This window comes from Patagioenas fasciata, chromosome 11 (assembly GCF_037038585.1).
Source record: "Patagioenas fasciata isolate bPatFas1 chromosome 11, bPatFas1.hap1, whole genome shotgun sequence".
Lineage (NCBI taxonomy): Eukaryota > Metazoa > Chordata > Aves > Columbiformes > Columbidae > Patagioenas > Patagioenas fasciata.
In genome coordinates, this window is record NC_092530.1 from 11,698,555 (window position 1) to 11,719,716 (window position 21,162).

General features: G+C 37.7%; 1 long non-coding RNA gene across 1 annotated transcript in view; it reads right to left on the reverse strand.

Moving 5' to 3' along the window:
* Positions 1 to 21,162, reverse strand: part of LOC139828889 (uncharacterized) — a 449,358-nt gene that overhangs the window by 312,054 nt on the left and 116,142 nt on the right. The window contains exon 2 of the long non-coding RNA XR_011740946.1: positions 2,384 to 2,480. This is a non-coding gene — a long non-coding RNA (uncharacterized lncRNA). The remainder of the gene's footprint in view (positions 1 to 2,383; positions 2,481 to 21,162) is intronic.

The window sequence follows — 21,162 nt, forward strand, 5'->3', positions numbered from 1 at the left end:
AACATACAATCTTTTTTTCTAAATAAAATCAGTCTCTACATGGCAGACCTTACCACACTAGCATGTAACTCAACAAGAAGTGGAAAATCAGCAAGGAAAGGAGGACATAAAACACAACAGTAAAACTGGTGCTTCCCAATACAACAGAATAAATTTTGTACGTTATGCAGCCAGCACCAAAGCAACAGCTTTACTCTTGTACGTCTTAAGAAATCTATACTTAGTTCACTGAAACCGATGTACGTACACACTTCTCTGTCTTTCTGATACCATGAACCATTTTATTGAGAGTCATGAACTTCCTGATAGGTCTGCCACATCAGGATTGATAGAGGATAGGACAAACCATCTCCATCAGCAGTATAAGGCTGATCTCTTTTTCAGAACCTTCACTTTTTGTGATATCTTGGGCAAAAAGGTTGAGAAAATTAATTTCACATTGAAAAGCCATCTTCTTGTTACATGAAAGGAAGGAACACAGGAAAATATGAATAAAAACAAGCTAATACTTGTGAACGTTAATGATGAAGAGGACATAGGAAATTAAACGGAGTAGTTATGCAAGTAGCACTATCTAGAACTGATCCCGAAGGAATGACAATATATTTTTCTTTATATTGCTGATGCCCCACTCAGTGGATGTATTTAGTATGGTCCTGTACCTACCTGCATTAATGCACACTTGAAACATGAAAAAGCAACATCTAATCCAAACCATGGGTACAGCTTACCTTTGATTTGAATGTGAAGAGGCAAGGCAACCATAACTTCTTATAAGTTATGCAAAATTATACACGGCTTCAGGCACTACCAATTAGCCAAAGAATGAGAGACCCGCCAATTTCTTTCACTCTATTCAACAGAAACCCACCCTTGTAAACACACTCAAAGCAAAGAGAGTGTAGAAAATTAAGCTAAAAGAGAGAAAGATGAACTGTGCAGAGAAAGAATAACACTCAAGTCAATATGGAGCAGAATTGGCTGCAATTTTACCATAAGCTAATGTTTTTTATTGAATGAAGCACTCTCTGTAATTTGAGGTCTGTTATTCCAACCATATATCAGCTCTTGAAGGTTACAGAAAAAACGGGAATTATACTCAATTCTGCCCTAAAGTAAACTCCTTTGCTTTTAAAAGTTAAATCAAGAGGAAAAAAAACACTTCTCCACTGCACTAGTTTCTGTTGTTCATTCAGTTATTTTACTTTTTTTTTCAGTAAAATTGTATCTGTTCTGAAATTAAATTAAACTCAAACACTGTCACAATCTGTTTTTCACAAACTAGATATGATGAAGACACCAAATATTCCTGTTACCCGAGAATAAACTCTGGGTCTTGGAAGAGTCTAAGATTTTTCTCTGCAGCATTAAGTCAATTTGGAGAGACATCCAGCTGCATTCTGTGGCACTGAGGAACTTCTCAGGCAAAGTAATGTGCGTGTTTTCAGTATGTTTGGGGTTTTTTTGTAAAATAGGAACAGCAGTCCATTCACTAAGCAGAAACCATGATCCTCATGACACAGGGCTGTCCCAGTCCAAAACAGATTGCAGGGATGGACCAACAGAAAGGACAGAAGAACATTTAACAAGTGAAGAAGTCTCTCCCAATGAACAATGGGTAATGCCTTGATATCCATGTCTATTACTAAAATGGCTGAAGAAACAATAACTGTAGAACTGACCAACATTGGGCCAGAAAACGAACCTTCACTGTTTGAAAAACAATGTTTGGAATTTAGAATACAATCAAAAAATCTATACTTCATCAGCAAGGAATCTTGAACAGAATTTCAAACAATGTAACCAAATAGTGTTTCTGTGAATGTTCAGTCCTGAATCTGAATTTGAGTTTGACTGTTTTCACACTGCTCATCTTAATTTTTAATACACGTCTAGGTAATGAGTCAGTTAGGAGGAATTCTACAGCACTGATGAATGAATGGATGGATAGATAGATAGATAGACAGACAGACAGATAGATCTGTCTGGAAAGTTAATCTTCAGTTAATAATTTTTCTTGTATTATAAACTTGGTTCTGAAGGAGCAGCCATTCGTTTGATGTAGGGGTACTTACTTGTTGACCTACAAGACCAAACCAGCTTACTCGCAACAAATTTTGAGCAGATAGTCTTTGTAGGAGTAATTAGCTCAATGCATACACATAATCTGCATATTAATTATTATTCAGAAGTAACTTTTAAAGGTTCAGTACAAATCATTCTACAAGGAATAAAATACTGATTAAATACTTATCTCTAAAAATTCCCTGGGGTTTTTTTATTAGTCACTACCTACATTTTTCCTAGATTTTAATCTGATACCATACCTGTGACAAAGGGATTCATAGTAAAATATTATTGCAGTTGCTGCTTTTAAACTCACCAAATTATTAGTTCCAAACTTCTTCCATTTGTGAATGTTCAAGAAAGCCTTTCTTCATCTCCTGCAGTCTCAGCAAAAGTGTGTGACAGAGCTGACACTGGAAAGAACAAGACAGATGAAGACAATTTTATTCAAAACTGAAAAACTAAGTTGTACTTGCAACAGAGCTCCAACATACAGCAGATGTGTTCAATGCGGTCATTTTAAAAGTAAACACAAGCCAATGTTCTAATACAATCAGTTAAACATTAAATAGCATTTTTTAATCAAAGTATCAATGATATTTGTAACCCTCTAGATTCTGCAGTAAATTCCATTTCTGGATTGGCTTTCATGTCAAAAATACTTTTAATAACAGCAAAATATGACAAATATTTAATAAGAATAGAAAAGTGATGTATAGAAGTGAGGTACACTATAAATATTCTATAGCAGAAATCTTTTTTTCACTAAGAAAATACCAAGGGAAAAAATAATATCTGTTCTGCATTCTACTAGGCTAAATCCACTACAACTCCATGTGATTTATATCAGTGCAGCTGCAACATCAAAATCCCCTTCTCTACTACTTCGTAACATGTACTGTTTCCATTAATTAATAGATTTGGGCTTAGTCTCAAGGAACTTTACTTTACACAAATTTTGAAGGCCAAGATATCATCTGGAAAGGGATTCCCTTGCATTTATCTATTTATACAACACAGATTAACTAGGCTGCAAGATACTGAAAAAATGAATAAAGGTAATTATTAACACATACTGCTTGTCTAGAATCTGTGGATCAGGCTACTTTTCTACACAGAAATAAAATCAAGCTTTATTTACATTTGCACCATTGTATAGGGGTTCTTGTTAAATATGCATTAGAATACACTATCTTTCATTCTGTGAAAAATAAATATATTCAGAACAGCTGCAAAACATTGCAAAGAATTATTGTCTTAAAGCTGGCACTGATTTCAAGCAGATAGAACATTTATTATTTCATCTAACAAGCAGCATAGCTAAGGAAAAAAAAAAAAAAACACAACAAAAACACAACCAGATAAACATCATTCCAAATGCATTACTTTATTTCAGCACCCCATGCTGGTGAAAAAATAGCACATCGGTTCATCTACATCAGAAAGCACATATAATTATATGTAAGGAAAATGAATTCAATAAACAGAATGTGGGAAGTCTCTATTTTGATCATCTTCACTTAGATAAGCTTATTTATCGAGCAAAAAAAAAAAAAAATTATGAAGCTTCCACTAAGATGTGAAGTTGTAGCATGTGCTCTTCTTGTAATAACTGGAATACATCAGGTGTATGGACTGGCTTTTCCTCTCCTTAATTTCAGTTGGTCCAGGTGGAGTCTCAGCAGAACGGAGCAGAGGGGTAGAATCACCTCCATCGACCTGCTGGCCACTCTTCTTTTGGTGCAGCCCAAGATACAACTGGCCTTCTGTGCTGCAAGTGCACGTTGTCGACTCATGTCCAGCTCTTCATCCACCAGCACCATCAAGTCCTTCCCTGCAGGGCTGTTCCCAATCCCTTCATGCCTCAGCCTGTATTGATACCAGAAGTTGCCCCGACCCAGGTGTAGGACCTTGCACTTGGTCTTGTTGAACCTCATGATGTTGGCATGGACTCACTTCTTGAGCTTTTTCAGGTCCCTCTGGATGGCATCTTGACCCTCAGGTGTTTCAACCACACCACTCAGCTAGGTGCTGTCTGCAAACTTGCTGAGGGTGCACTTGATCCCACTATGTCATTGGCAAAGATATAAAACAGTACTGGTCCAAGTACAGACCCCTGAGGGACATCACCCATCATGGATTCTCATCCAGACACTGAGCCAGTGACCACCACTCCTTGGACACAACCAACACAATTTTCCATTCACCAAACAGTTCATCCACCAAATCCATCTCTCACCAATTTAGAGCGAAGGATGTTTTTGAGAACTGTGTCAAAGGCCTTACAGAGGTCCAAATAGATGTCATAAGTAGAACTTCCCTTATCCTCTGATATGGTTACTCTGTCATATAAGGCCACTTGGATGGTCAGGCAGGACGTGCGCTTGGTGAAGCTGTGCTGGCTGTCTCAAATCACCTCCCTGCCTTAACATAGCTTCTAGGAGAATCCGTTCCATGATCTTCCCAGGAACAGCGGTGAGGCTGACAGGCTGGTAGTTCCCAGGGTCTTCCTTTCTACCCATTCTAAGAACAACTTGATGACTTTATACATGTATGGGTTATAATATCTTGTCTAAACTATCTCCAAAAAGCACTTCTTAATTGTAGCCCAAGATGGAATTTCTTTTAAAAAATAATGGAAAATACAAGGTCAAAATAACAAATTAGAAAATTAATTTTTAGGTCAAATTCCATGCATTAGACATTATTTGTAATTTTTTTCTGTTTCAAACCTCCAAACACCTCCATTTAGCCACCACTGCCCAATCAATTTTTCCGCTCAGATCTGTTTCCAATGCAATTTCCTAGAGGTCAGCTTAGACATATATAGAATATATATCATTTTAACCTGAACCACAAACTATAAGACATGAAACTGCTCGTGGAGCTAGTAATTTTTCTCTACAATTGACCTTTCAGTCCTCCATCTATTTCATATTTCTGTTTAATCACATAGCCAGGGTTATTCTCACTCAGCTACTCTCTATACATTTTACAGTTTTTTATCAAATTTTTACCATAGTTCTTTTCAAACCAAGCCTGGCGGAGTTCACTTTGACAAAAATATTCTTGAATTTTTCATCAGATCACACCATGTTCAGAAGCAGTATAAATTTTGCTATACTATAGTCTGGTTTAAGGTAATCGGACTAACTATACTTTCAAAAACAACGCAGAAATGGAAGGAATTAAAATTATCACTGCTGAGTTGGCTGCTCTTTATCCATAAAAAACAATAAAGGAATATTAGTTTTAATATGAACATTTAAGAAGTCATTCAAAATAAAATTTGAAGTATTTTTGCTTGCAGTAAGAAAAAACTGGTTTGCACCTATCAGGAAATATTATCACAGGTTATGTGGGAGGAAACAAAATCTCAACACAGCTTAACTCCACCACAAAAGCTGACCGACACTGTCTTTTTACCCTCCATCAGGAACACTATGTTTAAAGAGCTGTGCTCAAAAATAGAAAATTGGAACTTAAATTAGAGGACCTATAACAACGTATTTCATAAATTTTCCAAGTATGGATTACCACTGATTAAAGTGGCAGCTTTCACTAAACATGACATTGTATAATCACAGGCATAGCTATGTATTTTTTCTTAGATATAATTACACACTGCAATTTTATCACTTGCACTCAGGGAGGAAGTAAAATACCATTTACAAAAGGAGAAGATCAAGTTCAGCTTTGCTGACTGTGCACAGATCAAAGTAATTTTTAGAGAAGTAATCAAGAAAGACGATAGCTGTTTGCCACCAAAATTCCCTTAGCCTTTTACCAACATGACCATTTTTTCTGTATAATTTGTACCCCGGTATCAGAATGCATCAATTTTTGAGCTCTACTTGTCAATAATATATCAACTTTGTCAATTTCCTCATTTTAAAATAGGTATATTTATTAATAACTTATTTTAATCATATTAAGGCTGTCTTATAGCAAATAGACTCCTATACACAAATTGGAAATGATCTGATATCATGCAGCATCCTGGGTGAACTGGCAGCAGTCCAGGGATCCACATCAGAATAGCAATATTCAAACATAATTCTCTCTTAGGGCTCCTACCCTGCACCATAACTAGGAAACCCAGCTCCTGGTTCCAGCTCAGATCAGTCTGTATTTATATGTAAAAGTATGCATCATAATAGTTTTTAAGTTTAATAATCCCTTAATTTAAAAAAAAAAAAAAATCTTTATCATAAAACAGTTGTTTGGTACTACTGGTTCTCTTTCCAGAAAGAGACACAATCATTGAAACAACATAAGAAAGTAAGAAAACTATCAAACTGAAATCCCAATAATTGAAAACTTCTTGCAAATGATGAAAAACAGTTACTTTCTACAGGGAAAAAAAAATTATTTTCACATTAAGTGTTTTTTTTATCCAAAATTCGAGTACCTTTCAAAACACAACAGAAGGATAATTTGGCCAGCACTGCTAGGATGTGTTTTTATAGACACAAATGTAAGTTCACAGCAGCGAGAGAAGAAACGAGTCCTATGTCCGCAAATAACTCACAGGAGGACTTCTCAGGAACTTCGAGTCAGGAACTGTCAAGTGTATTCCCACAGTCTTTGTTAGTCTATAGTGTACAAAACTATCCACACTGAAACCCACAGTGTAAGCAATTCCCCTTTGAACTTTGTAGCTTTAAACTAGTAGTTCTTCATTTATAACTTGGGTAGTTTACCAGGCAAGGAGTCCCATTTTCACATTAATTTTCAGTATTTTCTAATATATACAGTAAAGTAGTTTGATCAACATTTTTGAGGGGTGAAATCTGAATTTGAAGAGTTATTGTTCTGGAAATCTTGAGGTATTCTTGGAGTAGCACAATATTTCTACCGTATGTTTTGCTTCCTTTGCTGCAAATAGGGACCAGGTTGCTGTGGCAACCGAGTTACAGGATGACTAGAGAGCCATGTTTGCTGACATGATGCAGCAGGATTACAGTCCTCCTTGAAGCAAGAGTGCCATATATTACATTTACAGTGATTTAAAAGAGGGTTCATTTTGACTCTGCAGTGGAGTTATCATCTTAGTTTTATTGACATCTTCTTAAAGGTCTGAAAAACATCAGGAGCCAGATGTCATGATAACACCCTGGTGGTGGGGTCAATTAGATATTTGTTCTTGACTGTGAGTGGGATTGTAAAATTAAGGTAAATGAAGCACTCTCCTAGGAGAAAGGTTTGCTTTATAGTAAAGATCTGATAAACTGGCTTCATACTTCTATTTTTATTTTATTTTATTATACTTCTGCAGGTCTCACTTTAAAGGACAAAGTAGGGTCATAGGCTGGACACTCAATAGCCTTACAAATACTATGGTATAAAGGAAATAATGGAGAAATTTCAGCAGCCTTACAAGTCTGCTTGGTGGGTCACTTGGCAAGTCAAAAATTATACAGAGGTACACACCCACAAATATCGCCTTAGTATTACTCAAGGATATTTTCATTTTATACTTCAAGCAGGACTAACACTTAAAACCGTTCCTACAGACAAAACAGACCAAGAAAATCAAAGACTAAGTGATAACAAATGATATATAGATTAATGTCTGCTATTTCGAAACTTTCCATTCATATGCCATGAACATAAAAAAGTGCATCAGTTATCCCAGACAGGCAACCTCCTGAGCTGCCTCTGGGCATTACTGTCCTTCTGATCATGAGCCAAAGACATCTTGGCTCTTGGTACATTTACAATACCCTATTGTATCAGCAACTTTTCAGTTATAGTGCATAAGGAAGATCTACAGGAAGAGTCTCACATAAATATTTGAAGAAAACATGGCTTTCCACTGGACTGATGACCCACACCTCTTTGTGAAGTCAACATTTAGGAGCTGAGAGTCAGTTGGTGTCCAAGTAGTTTGGTAATCACAATCCACTAATGCATACCCCAAATAGAGCAAATTTCAGGCTAATCTGGCTGTTCAATCATTTTCGTGCTTGATAAAGCACACAAAAGTACAACTAAACTTTAGAAGCAAGAAAAAAACACCCTCCAATTTAGGATGATTGTTTAACTTGTGCTATGTCAGGAAAGGAAGTTCACTTTGCTTTCTGTCCCCAGGTTTCTCTTTAACAGCTCACAAAGTCCTTCCCTTCATCTTATTACCTTCATTTTATATATACTGCCCAACAACATATCACATATTAATATGAAGCTTCAGGGCAAAATCCTAACCTCTCTGAACTCAATAAGTGTTTTATCATTCAGCTTCCTAGGGCCATAATTTAATTGCTGGAAAAGGTAAGACTTTACCTTTTACATAGAGAATATGTAGGTGCCATCACTGTAACTACTCTACTCTCCAAGGTAAACAAATTCCTGAAAAAAACTTATTAACACTATTAACCTAACATTCCTTCAGCTCAAAAAAGGTCTTGTCTTCATTAAAATTGCATCCAAATATCACTTATCAAATTCGCAGCTCTCATTAGTTAGATTTTGCCTTTAAAATCTAATCAGTATCTAAGTCCCAAATCATTTTTAAGCTACTTCCTCATTACAAAAACTGTTATTTTCAACTTGATCGGGTTTACTACTTAGTTATATTTCATTAGACACAAAAAAGCTGTGAGAGTGGAGTAGTCTATCAAGGACAACTTTAAACATAGAGCTTGGTTTCTGAGAAATAAAGTGCTCTACAGGACTCCATAAAAAGAAAAAAAACCTCTCCTTTTACAAGGGAAGAGACATTTTCCTCAATATCACTATATAGAAACCAGGAAAACACTAGTCTTAAAGTATCACTTCCAAAGGGTAAAACAAACTAGGACACAGTACTGCTTGAATACAGGCGAGAATGTGCACAATATAATATTTAGATATCTAAGACATACTTGTGATGTGTCTCCAGCTCGGAGAAAATTTACAGTGCAAATGTTGTATGAATCAGTGTGATGGCTGCTGTCAGCTACAAATATCATCCACATATTACACACCTACCACATGCAAAATACTCCCACAATGATCTTATTAAAGAGGCTGTGCAATACATCAAAATAATGTTTTACCTACAGCAGCCCATAGGTACTAAAATATACCCTTCCTGCTTATTTTGTACACAGTGAAAAATGACACACTTGTGGGTAAACTTGCTCATTAATTCTGACAGATAATTCAGAATACATGCTTGATACCACAACTTAAGCATCTGAAAGCTGCAGAAACAGAAATGTTCTAAATGTTAGTGAAAAAGAGAAAAAGGTAGAGGAACAGAGATGACAATTATTTGAGATACATAGAATTTTTGGTGGGTAATAATTAACTTGGCGGTGAGTAGTGAGATGAGTGAAAAATCTCACTTGTACCTGGTCAAAGCCTTGAGTAGATCAGCATTCATTAAGATGGAATAAAACTGCAGAGAGGAATTCCAAAAATTTTTGTCTCAAAAAGCCAGAGCTGCCTTATATGGCTGAGATCGTTCCTACCTCAGTGTTTCAAGCACCATGACTATTCCTCTCCATTTGTAGCTAAGGGCCTAGGCACAGCACAGGGCACAACTTAATTTCCTGGACAGGCCACAGCATACCCTTTGAACATCGACATGTTAGCATAGTCCTCTGCATATCAACCAACTGCAAGAGTAGCTTCGGCAGGACTGACTCTTCGTTCCTTACTCAGGATTGCAGACAACCAATCAGAGGCTGAAAAGAGAAGCAAGAAGCCTCCATCCCACCACATGCGGGCTATATAGGTCCCAGAAGACACAACAGAAATAGCAGAAAAAGATGAGTTTTAACTTGCACATGAGAAACCAGCTGTGAATTAACAGCTTTGTGTTGAGTGGATTCCTCTCCACCTCTTTTTCTTTGCTGTATAAAAGCTATGCATAATCCGCCACATTTCATATTTTTTAAGCAGGACAAATTACATCATTCAAAGGTCAGGCCAACACATACAGCATGCAATTCAGAACAGTAAACATTAAAACATTTGTCATTAATTATTACAACCCTCAAGTAAAAAGTAAACATAAATAGTTACCTACAAAGACTATTTCGTTTTCTGTAAAAGGAGGTGGCAGTGCATGCTCACTGGAACCGAGCTGTAGCCAGTACAATAATTTGAAAATTTATATACACAGTTGGTGCTCCAGCCAGCAAATAATGTACGCAATTACCGTGAGTGTTAATGTGCCTGCATGCCTAATTTCTGGAGCAGCATGCTGAGTGCTTTCCCCTTAAGGTGGCTTGAGCAACTGGTCTGTATTTTAACAGAGAGAACCACATGTAATGAAAGCAGATCTTTCAGGAGACAAGCTACGCTTTCAACTTGTTCCTGCTGCCAAAGCAGTAATTGCAGTGAAATGGAAAAAAACAAGTACACACCTACTATAAACAGATGGCTAATAAAAATTTGGGGAGCTCTTTCAATACAGAAATTGAGTACTCTAAAAAGACACCTACAGAACAAATGCTTGGACATGTTGTCTCCTTTTATAGACTACTTAAATATGTGATCTTTAGCTCAGCACCTGAACTGTTTGTTTCTTGTGTTCTGAAATTTCTGCATATAATCAGCAATAATGCATACCAAATATTTAACCTTTTTAATGGAATTCATCAAACATGCAATTCAGGGAGTAGGTATTAACTACTAATGTGATAAACCTAATTATGGTAATCATAGAATCATTTTGGTTGGAAGAGACCCTCAAGATGATTGAGTCCAACCTAACTCTAGCACTAAACCATGCTCCTAAGAACCTCATATACACGTCTTTTAAACCCCTCCAAAGATGATGACTCTACCACTTCCCTGGGCAGCCTGTTCCAGTTCTTCACAACCCTTTCTGTGAAGAATTTTTTCCTAATACTCAATTTAAACCTCCCGTGGTGCAACTTGAGGCCATTTCCTCTTGTCCTATCACTTGCTACTTAGGAGAAGAGACCAACAGCCTCCACGCTACAACTCCCTTTTAGGTAGTTGTAGAGGGCAAGAAGGTCTCCCCTCAACCTCCTTTTCTCCAGGCTGAACAACTCCAGTTCCCTCAGCTGCTCCTAACCAGACTTGTTCTGTAGACCCTTCACCATCTTTGTTGCCCTTCTCTGACTCACAGCAGCACCTCAATGTCTTTTTTGTAGTGAGGGGCCCAAAACTGAGCACAGGATTCAAGATACAGCCTCACCCCAGTACGACACTACACATTAAAGTTATAGAGCACAGTTTTCTAGTCTACCATCTTTAGATGAAAAGTAGTCTTGATGAAATTAGGAGGTTACAATATGCAGTAAAAAAGCATCTTGATCTGCTGAGGTTTACTCATGCCTGCAAACATGTGCTCTTGTTTTGTACTTCCATTTGACAACAAGAACAAACATTTCCATTTGCTCAAAAATGTTGACAGGTGAATCAGTGTTTTAACATTAAAGTAGGTCAGCCTATGTTGCATTATTCTGTGTAGCAAAATTACACTTCTAAACGATAAGATATTGTCTAATACAAATTTGAAGTGGTACAAGCATATATCTGCTTCCTGCAGAAGAAAAGCTGCTTTAATTTGAAATTGTCCCTCCTCCATCTGTAAGAAAAATGTGAAGTATTACAAATCAAGTATTTTTGCCTAGCTATCCTCTTCATCCTAATCAATAGCTGTGCAAACACATGAAATAAGTACAAGTATTTGTCTGTTCTCAGGCAGCACAAGTGACATCAGAATTGAAGGGACATCATCAGCTTCATATATAGGCAAGTAAAAGCCAAAAGAAGAATAAAAGCTATTTCAGGTACTACCAACTTCCTGGAGTTTCCCCCATATCAACTTAGGGAGGCATAACCAAGCCATTTTCTGTTACTTAGAATGTTTTCTCTGCCCTGTTTGCATTTGAAAACTCACGCCCCAAAGGAAATCACAGTCTCAATGCTCTACATTATCTGCACACAGAAACGCTTGTCAGTGGGAAAAGTAAACAGCACAAAGTTGGCACCTTTCACCTGCCTCATTTGCAATAATTCTATTCACTTTCAGTAATAGGAAGCTGGATATTTTCAGGAAGCGTTTATCGAACAAATACTTGCCACTGAAAACCATAAAGAGAAATCAAAATTGTACTTCTACCAAGAAATTGATAATGTCATTTACACCAAAAAATACTCTTATATTCTCTTGTCAGAATATACTATTCTGTCACAGAATGGTGACAACGTATATCCACTATAGAGTTTCCTCCATGGAAAGAAAAAAAATTTAAGATTTGTAGACACAGACCTTGAGTATCTACTTAAGTTATCAAGAGCGGGTTTTTTGGAACAAGAAGAGCCAAATTATTTTTCAAGAAAAACTGAGCAACTTCAATATTTATGTTGTCATTTTCCACAAATAAAAACACACACACAAAAAACCCCAACACACCTCTAGTGTCCTGTGTATAATCTAAGTAATTACTTATAAATTAAATCATTGAACAAGGTATTTGTACACAGTCTCAAGCATCAATTTATGGAGTAACCAACACGAAATGCCATGTTTTGGCATTGTGGAGAATAGGCTTCATGACTTCAAGTATGTTCATTCATCTTTATGTGCAAGAAATACGGTTATTCACCAAAGACTACACATATGCTTAATGCTAAATATCCCTGAAAATACCCTTGCAGATGGAACAGCCCCACAATCATAGTTGCAGCAGATGTGATGGAAGAAAAACTCTACAACCTCTTAAAGCAATATTAGCATAAGAAACTGATGTGGATTTATCGAAGAATAGAGGGGGAAAAAAAAAAGTTAAGTCTCTTATTATATATTGTATTATTTTCCCATTAGCAGCGTGTTCCTGTGTGGTGGTTTTATTTGCCTCTGACCCTTAACAGATGTGATTCAATAGATCCAGCCTTTCTCTGCCACTCTTCACAAAACCTCCAAAACGGGAGAGCTGAGTCTCTAAATGTAGAACAATGGCCATAGAAGGTCACACTCATGTAAGTTGATTTCTCTATTAAAAAAATAAGTAACTGATTACAATATGATCTTTTTCTATTTTTAGAACATTTCAAATTAACAACAACAACAAAATCTCAGAAACTCTGCAAACATCTGCTCAATATAAAACTCCAACAACTCTGACCTAGCTATGAGTACACAGAGGAGCTCCACTTTGACACTTTCTACAGAAAAGTGTAAGAAGAAAAAAGGCAGTGACCATTCTTGGCAGCTTTAAACTTCTGGCCAAATATGTGAGTGGGAGGCTTGATTCTGGCTACTGACATTAGCTTTCCAACTCACAGAAATTAAGGGGAAGAAAGAATCCAGCTGAAACCATATTGAATAAAATCACTGATATTCTTTCTCTCAGTCCTTCCCCAAATCACAGATCCTATCTCTTCCAAATACTAATTTACAGCACATGCCAAATAACCCAAAGCACAATATTACAGCATGAGCGCTCCCACATGCTGTTGGTAACACACTGGTAAACACGATGGCATGAATTTCTATGGGTCTGTTTTCTTTATCATGAACGGTTGCGTAAAGCTCAACAGAAAAGCTGGAGAACAAAGATCTCCCAAAATTTCAGATATAAGAACCAAGACTATGCATCTTGTCTTTAAATACATTTTCTTCCAATGAACACTCCTATGAAACACTTATCTACATGAAGTCACCAAGACATTTTAACTCTGATCACATTTCAGGTTAGTCACCCTGAGATCATTCTTTCCAACTTTCTGATCAACCACATCTTAATAGATTTAACATATGAACAGGCTTCATTGCTCTATCTGTTCTAGTCACTGTATTTATCCAAGACTTTTTTTGGTTGGGTTTTTTTTTCAGTTTCTCTCTTTCCTTTAGGTCACTTATCACAGTAATTTAGAGACGCAAAATGTTGTATATGAGCATCATGTTGTCACACAGCACCAGGGTGGGAGCATTTAAAATGCTCCTGACAGCTCCCAGTTCCATCTATAGATGGACAGCTCTCAGTTCCATCTATCCATTCCAACTATGTTCCAGAGACAGATTTCTTCAATATTTACAAATTGATATATACTATCATCAAAAAGCACGGATTAGCAGGTTCAGAAGCAGTTTTCCCAAGCAGAAGTTGGCAGTGACTGCACTGGAAAATAATGATAGCATTTGTTTGAGTTTCTTTGCTTCGGTTTTGCTAGTCTTACCCCCCACTGCTTTTATCCTCCACTAACAGCAATGGAATGCAGGGCACGGAACAATCACCTCCTTGCTGAAAGAAAACTTATGATAAGGTGACACATTAGTTACTAATTTTAATTCATTTGTTTTTGTTATGTCTTGAGAACACACACACAAAAAGAGATTGTTTTTTCCTATTAAGGTGTGATTCTCCATAGAAAACTGACTAAACAGTGACACCATGGGGTGCCTTGCCTATTCACGCTAATTAATTTTCACATACAATTATATAGAATGTTAACCATTTCAGCTGCTACCCCTGTGCAATCAATCAGGAAAAAAAAAAAAAAAAAGTGCCACATGACTAAACACTAAAGATTATTTAATAGTTAGAATATAATTGTGATTCCAGTCAAACAACACAGCCCAGGTGTACTGGAACGTCATGGGCAAGACCATAAGCAACCCCTGGTAGTGGGTCTGGCCAAAAATAAGGTGTTTTTTCCACAAGCTCAATATCCTTCAGGGACACTTCAAGTGGTATGTCTTATCCAACTCTCACATTAACACGCTAGACAACTTTCTTCAAACAACATCAAGTTCAGTCAGTACCTACAGCACACCCCACACGTTTGACCTTGCCCTGCCAAAGTAAATGGGAAGCTAAAGCTGAACCTCGGATCACTAAATTCAAATAAACTTGAGAAATTATCAGGTCCAGTTGAGCACTTCAAATCTGGACTCTGCCTCTAATGATAAGAAAAATTATTCCTGCTCTGACTACATATCAAGAACTAAAAATTCAAGCTTTGCTTGAACCTGCGCCATTTCAACCACAGTAGCTACACTGTAGAACAGGAAAATGCATTTATAAATGCCAACATGGGAAGGAACCACAACACTGATGCTAGACAGCATCTTCCAGATTTCCATGCATTTAAAAATACAGTCCCTTGCGGCTAGTTGCTTTGACAATCTCAACCTCTGAGAGCCAAATCTAAGACACCTCAGGTCAGCTCCTCAAAACCAGACACTTTCCAGAGGTCACGAGCTGGATATCCCTAAAAGGGAGGCACTGAAAAGAAACTTTTTCAAATGCACATCATTGCGCTTTAGATTAGGAACAGAAAGATAAATTACTATTGCAGAAAGTTGTGTTAACTCTTTTATAGATGAGATTCATTCAAGTGGGATGAAAAAAAACATTACCTGCCCTAAGGAAATGAGTTGAGCACACTGGTCTTGTTCTGTCCAGAAGAACCCACTTGTTTTGGGTGCCCATCTCTAGACACAATGCCCTGGGTTATTGTTTGTTTTCTAAAACAACCCTTAACTGTGTTTTTCTAAAACTTGTATCTCTCTACATTTCTCGAGGTGACACAGTTCTGTGAGAGACATCCTGTCTGATTACATCAGTCAGACCGCATTAAGCTGTGTCAGTAACGACTGCCAATGTGACTGATATAACTGGGGGTGACACACCAGCATGCTGTTTCCTCATCTGTGAAATATGAGATGGATTTGGGGGCAAAGAGAAGAGGAAAAAAAAAATCATACCAGTAGAAAATATATTTAAGGAAACCTGTTCCTGTGTTCCCTTCCAAAACCAAAATTGATTGAAAATCTTTTATTATGCTAGGGACTAAAATAACAGTGGTGTGGTATAAGATACCTCTGCAGTCAGCTGTGTTGTACTGAGCACATATTTTTAAAGAAAAAGAAAACTGCAGGTAAATTCTAAAGAGTTTTGCACGTAAGGAAGTATTGCTTACTTGAAAACCTGCACAACCACGGATTTCACACTTCTAGAAGAATGTTCTCTTCATTATAATTCTGTATATATGAATACAGCAGGCAAAACAGGGCAGTCTAACACCTGAACACTTCTGGGAAATGGTGAAAATTTGGTGGACCCTAAAGGCTTCTGGTTATTGTTTTATGATGAAGTATTTTAACATTATTAACACGCCAGTCACTAGCACATTTCTAAAAGCTCTTCCTGTGGTTGCCTTGATTCTTTTGGCACTGGCTCAGGACCAGTTTAGTTCCCTTAGTGACCGACGGGGTGATGCTCTGAGTGTACCCAGGCTGCAGCACAGGGGCCAGGAAAACCTCCAGCCTTGAGCAGCCTCAGTCTCCCAGCAGTAACGCAGGCTCACAGATGAGATTTAAGCTCTCTTCAGCAATGCCAATATCACAGAAGCCAGAATATTACTTGCCATGGATGCCTCCTCCTCCCTAACTCTCAAAAAACTAAACAGTCATGAGAATCCAAAACAAATTAAAGCCTGGAAAGCAGTGAGAACAGCAACACTTTCATATAGTACATTCAGCCCCTTTCAAAGGAGATCACTTTCTAAACCCCCCCAACAAAACTAAAGCGCAAAAATTACAAGTAGTAACAAGCACATAAGGGTCATCATTTATCCTCTTAACTTCCTACTATGTATTTTTTTTTCCTGGCCAGTTGGAGAACTGTCACAGCCAAACCCTCAGACAAGCTAGCTGTATATGAGCTGCCACACGGCTGTTTCCAACGGAAAGCACTCAGCTTGAACAGGCAGAGTCACATCCCGAGCAACAAGATCAATCAGTGGCTCTTCGCTTTTCTGCTGGAATTACAGGAGGCATGTTAAAGTCCTTTGTACCACCAACACAAGAAACTGGAGTTCCCAAACATTTTGTAAGGCTAACACACACCTGATCACAGGAATTAACTAGTGTCACATTTTTGTAGTAAAAGAAATCACACAGAATCAGATGGCTATACTAAATGCAACTTTACAGTAGTGAGGGTTGAGAGGAGGATAGTAGCTTTTTCGTAGGTGGCAGCTGACATTAGAACCCCAAGTATTACGCAATGTTATGTATTGATTTGGTTTGTTTTGTTTTTTAAAAGTAATAAGACCCAGCAAAGCACTTCTGGGTTTAATACTACCTGGTGCATGGCAAACAGAGTGCAGCACTGCCAGGTAAATAAACTCCTTTTAATTAAATCCATTACAAGCAGCAGGAATTAAATCCCATGTTATTTTGGGGAAATATAGTCCTTTTTTTTTTTTTCTTCTCCAGTTGCTTCAACAGTTCACAAAATTGTGACCTACCAAAGCAATATAGTGGTCACAGAGCAGGGTAGAAGAAATGTGCCTTGCAGGGGCTGGGGGAAGACAAAGTCACACATGCAGCAAACACACACACACACACAGAGAAAAATGCACGACATGTTCCAAGCCAACATATTGATCCTGGTAACCTACCCTACAGCATGTTCTCTGCCAAGTGCTCAATCCTGTATTAGTTTTAGCTAATGGCCCAGCTGCAGGGGTAGAAGCTCCTGCCAGCAAACCCATAAGCTCATATGGCAGCGCTATTTGCAAGGAGGGAGAGATGATTGTCTGAGTTAAACAAATCTTTGCTCTGTTTACAGCAAAACAGACAACAAGATTTTTGCCCTGTATACAAATTACCATCTGCAGGTCTTCAAGCCTTTTTTGTGGTTCAGTAGGAACTTGATTGTATATAAGCAATAGGTAAAAAAAGCTTTTGAGTTTGCTTACTGTGGAACTAAAATAGACTGAAATATGTTTTTATAGATGCATAAAAATTAATAATTTATATTAAAGCATTCACTTTTAAGTTTTCACATTTACACACATGGAAACATCTATTCCAGACTATGCACACAAAGGTATTTAAGTATCTTGATCACTCTGAGCTTTCACCCGAAAGGCTCATATCTGACGAGCAGAAGAAAAGAACTGGTAATAGTTTAGAATCATACAGGTACATTTGAAGGTCCATCCCTGTCCTTAAACTCCATTTCTAAATGCATCCAAGTGTTCCGATAAAAATCAGCCCTCAATGTGAAATAGGAGGTGAATGCATTTTTGCTTCATTTCAGCCTTATCTTGGAAGGTCATCTCTCCCCCCAACACATTTTGCTTGCAACAGAAAGGAGACTGTTTTCCATGATGTTGCCTCGGTAAATTGTGTGAGTCAAATTAATTTGTGTGTCCATTTCCCACAAAAAAATTTCCGGAGCCTAGAGCTCTTTAGAAGAGAGTATGTATAAATTAATTGTCTTCAGAAGGAAAATGATGTGAATATTGAAATAGAGAATTCTTTATGCAAACTTTAGCTTTAAAGAGCTGAACAGAATGCACAGTATAATTCTACAGGTGGAAATATGATTTACTACAAGTGGCTTTTTGTCTCATGCAGAAAAGTTGCATTTGCCACTTCTCCAAACTACACTCTGGAGAACAGGAATGGAATTACAGGATATTACTCACTGGACTTGTGGTAAGGAAGAAATTAGCAACATTTCTAACTTTGTTGATCAAACTTCAATTGTAATTCCTAATTCAAATTCGACTTCCAATTTTTCAACTAACCGTGGAGAAGCAGAGTTTTTAAGTCTGTTTGAATATATGCTTCAAGTGACACTCAAACACCATTTCTAGGACACAGGAACCCTTGCCACCTTCAAGAGCATTTTCCTGTCCAGAACAGTCACAAGCTACACAAAACACTGCCAGGTATCAACACATTAGACAGTGCTAAGGCCATGAATCAAGAATCAGCCTATGTTAGCCACATTTTAAAGGTACTTCTGTAGAATTTTAAAAGAAATAGCAAAGCTACAAAGGAATGAAGAAAAATCACCTTCAGACAAATGTAATAGAGTTACATTCTCTTTCAGGGTCCTGATCAAACTCGTAGTTTACTCTGGTATCCTTTGCTCAGCCACTGATGAAAGTTTGAAACAAGTTCTTGAGTACGGAAACACCTTTCACTTGGGAAACTAATCTGTAATCAAGACATGGTGTATCTTACAGGTAGGACAGGGTGATACCAAGTAAACAGAGTTCTTTAGTCTAGTTCACCCTATGGCACCCTACTCCTTCACCCAAAGGTATCTCACCACGTTTCACTCAGAGGCTGCTATACATACACATGTATATATGCACATATACATGCTACCAAATATTAACCTGCAACAATTCTTGGAGAAACAGAAGGAAGACACCAGACTGCAACTTACAGTCTCCCTTCTGGTGACGTGTTAGTGAGCCAGCCGCGCTTTGTTCCAGGTTACATCTGTTTCCACACACTGGATTATATTTCAAACACTTTCAACAGCAGTCAAGCAAGACTGCACTTGATAGTGTTAGGTTATCAGTTGAACTCTACGATCTTAGAAGTCTTTTCCAGCCAAAATGATTCTACAATTCCATGCTGATGAGACATTTCTATGAGCATGTCTAATTTCCTACAGACCTAGAGTGTTCTTGACCACATGCAGAGTACAAAAGAAGCTATCAACCCTGTCCAGAGCAGATGGTGAACTAAAGAGAGCTTTAAACATGTTCAATAATAGACCAGAACTTACTCCCTATAAAGGCACATATTAGAAAGCAAATTCCTTGTCACTAATGTGCATACTATAAATGAAATTGTGAAAAGCTAACCAGTCCAATGACACCTTGATGCCCAACTACAAGCAATGAACATTGACATAGCTGAGACATCTGCCTGGAAGCTATCTTCTAACCCAGATGACAGCAGCAGAAAAAATACATTCAAGAGATTGGCATCTGAGTCTTGCAGCTGTCGGAGCAGAGAGTGGCCACAGGTGCTACTTCCAACCATGAAATCCTCTCAGGGGAAAAGGCAAATGAGAGTACAAATGCTACCAGCAAAACAGGGAGGACAGAGCAGACATAAAACCCCTTCAACTGCCAACATAGTGGCGTAGATGTCTTCTGATTGCTTACATTGTGACATAGAAATGGCGATCAAATTGGTAATCTTAACCTGTTGAGCACCTTTCTTTAATGAAGGCAAGTCAGCACCTGCCAGAGACTCTTCAAACAAGAGTGGGGTGGGGGTGCAAAAATATAAACATATAAATATATATCTATATAGTCAGAGCATTAAATGACTGAACACAGAGCAGTTTGCTTCTTCCCTCAGTGATTGCTCAGTGATGTGGAGATGTACCCATTTCTATCCATTTTTCCTGTGTTTGGGCCTTCTCCTTTCACCCCTGTGGTCAGCTGTCATTTCTCATTATATGAGCCATCCATTCTCCAAATGTCACCCTTAAAACTGCACTTGTGCCCTCTACAGTGCTACGTAAATAGCTACATGAAAACTGGTAATATTAGAGGTGACTCTGTGATGTGGCCAAGGAGCTCATGTCAGCTTTCTGTAATTACAGAATTAGGGTAATGGATCATTTGCAGCATTCATAACAGAAGAAAGGTCATTCCCAGTGAACCCAAATCATTCCCTCCCTCCAAGAAACACCTACACAGAAGGTGGAAAGTTTCAGCAGCAGGACGCTGGGAAAGTCATTACAATGGTGCAGTTCTGCAACACAGAAATAAATGGAGCAGACTTGCTATGGCAGCCGAAGGAAGATGCAGGTTTCAGCTGCCCTCCTATAAGCTGCTTACTCACTCCAGGAATGGAATCCACCATTATCTTATCTCTATGGATATTTTAATTCCTCCCTTTTAAAAATAGAAATTAATACAGGAGAGCAGTAAAAGACAATATCCTCGAGAAAAACACGCTAATAGCAATTCCATCTCATAGAATTTCCATTAAAAAAAAATCCTTGCTTTTCCTACAATATACTAAATATGGATTTTTTCTTTTTAGATTTTATGAAATCCAAATGTCTTGATAGCCAGCTTCTTTCCCCTCTTTCCATTTCTCCCCTTTATTTATGAATACATCTGTAATAATCAGATATACACACAATACTAACAGACTTGATTCCTTAAATCCACACAAATTCTGAAAAATTAGCTAAATCCTTTCTGTTATTTCCTATCCAGAAAAGAAAAAAATTGCCCCAAAAATCCAGCTGAACATAAATACTTCCATGAGGTCTTTTGAAAACGCAAGAAATCAGTTGTTGTGTAACCGCCATGGTTAGATCATAGAGAGTCCTTTAAATATAT